This window comes from Wasmannia auropunctata, unplaced genomic scaffold, assembly GCF_000956235.1.
Source record: "Wasmannia auropunctata unplaced genomic scaffold, wasmannia.A_1.0 LD283452.1, whole genome shotgun sequence".
Taxonomy (NCBI): domain Eukaryota; kingdom Metazoa; phylum Arthropoda; class Insecta; order Hymenoptera; family Formicidae; genus Wasmannia; species Wasmannia auropunctata.
The window spans coordinates 1-1,968 of record NW_012079438.1 but is presented as its reverse complement, the minus strand read 5'-3'; the positions used below and the strand labels follow the sequence as shown (position 1 = coordinate 1,968).

The 1,968-nt window shown below is 52.6% G+C and overlaps 1 pseudogene; it reads left to right on the top strand.

The window, feature by feature from the left end:
* The first annotated feature begins 961 nt into the window (after positions 1-961).
* Positions 962-1,645, top strand: LOC105461592 (annotated as a pseudogene).
* Positions 1,646-1,968: the final 323 nt, after the last annotated feature.

The window sequence follows — 1,968 nt, the reverse complement described above, 5'->3', positions numbered from 1 at the left end:
TGCGTGCGTACGTGCGTGCGCGCGCGTGCATCGGCAATATATACGCAAGCACAAATATTTCGCGGCAAGCCAAGCTTTTTCCTCGCGCCCGCGTTTCGCGGCCCTGCACCTTCCTTTTTCCTGCGCGCTTTCCGCGCGCGCCGCTCTCGCGTTCGCGCGCGCGCGTGCAGGTATCCCGCCGCGAGTGCCGCCGTTGACATGTGTGTACATGTGTGTACGTGCACGTGATTTCTTTTTTTTTTATGCATGACTACTCCGCGCGCACAGCGGCGGCGGACAGGCAGAGGCAGGCCTGGCAGCAGGTACGCGCGTGGAGGACACGTCGTGGTCGGCCGTCGCGCCGCGCGCCGCACCGAGTCGACTAACGGAGCGCGCTCGCGAGTGCCGCTTCGCGAGACACGCGCGCAGGTAACGCGAGTCGAATCCTCGAGGAACGAGATACACGTCGTCGCTTATTCTCCCGTCGTCGCGTGGATTCTTACCGCGGAAAGAGGAGTGTGTATCGATGCATCGCATCGGGTCTGCGACGTCTGCGCGGCAACCGACGATCGAGTCGTGTGACCCATATACACGGTGACACGGTGACACACGGGGGGGGGCGAAAGTGATCGAGCCGATACGAATGGGTGCGCGCACAAGTGTCGCGGTTTTGTCGCGGGAAAGAGCGGGAAAATCGAGCGGCGTATAATCGCGGCCGGCGCTGCCGCGTACGACGGTGTACAGTACAGCATGTAACAGCGCAGGACGTGAGAAACGTATGTGAATATAAAACGTGAACAGACGTGAGCGCGATCGAACGAACGTGAGTGCGAGTCACGGAGCGTTGCGAAACACACTCCTTAGGCTTGAGATGTGGCACAAAATGAAGCGAGCGTATCCGCAAGCGATCGATAACTATAGCGGCACTATAGTCGACTCGGTGAATAGCAAGCGGCCCGTGCTACCAGCCAATCCAACCTAACGGACGACGCGTGACCTCGTGGCGAGTAGGGTGGATAAGGTGGGTAGGTTCAACCGACGATCCCAACTCGTTCAACGACGGCGACGATGTAGAGAAAGTCGCGCGACGTTTTTGTTGCACATTGGAAGAAAGAGGAGTATCTCAAGAAACAACGAAAAAGAAAGACAGACAGACAGAGAGAGAGAGAGAGAGAGAGAGAGAGAGAGGGAGAGGGAGAGAAAGAGGGAGAGAGAGAAAGATAGCAGAAAAACATGCGTTGAAGACAATGCGAGTGGAAAGATCTTCCAAGCTTGTGAGCTAACGATGGAATGTCGTTAATGACACATCGGTGATCGACAGAATCGATCGTCGTCCAACGATCAATCTAGCGCGCGTCGCGCTCCGATCATCTTCGTTCCCCTTCCCCGTTTGACGTTCGAAGCGGAACGCGAACGGAGTGAATAAAAATCGAGGAAGAGAGACAAACGGAAGAAGGTGGAAAGGAAGAAGGGCGAGAGTAAGGATTAGCAAGAGAGAGAGAGAGAGAAGAGAGAGAGAGAGAAGGAGAAGCGGGGAGAAGGAGAGACGCGGAGAGAGAGAAGTGGAGAGAAAGATAGATAGAGAAAGAAGATATCTTATTTTTAGCGCAGCACCGCTTTGCACATCGCAAAAACCGGTTTCACAGAGTTCCACTCAATCCACGGAGTACGAAGGAAACCGATAGCTTTCGCCAAGGGTTTTCGAGGGAGGAGAAATACGTATGCCAATAACAAAAACACGTGTACGTTTGTCTCTGTCATAGAGAATATAGTGGAAAAAGAAAGAGAAATATATGCTCGTTAGGCGCTTTGAGGTGAAAATTCCTTTTGACGCATTCCCTAAAGCATGATCGAAGACATATGACAAGTCCAGAAATTACAGACGGAACAAAAATGAAATAAAGGATAAAAGATTAGATAAAAAGTTCATTGTGATATCTAAATCAAGGCTTTGCGAAATACGTGTGTGCGTGTATGTGTGTGTGTGTG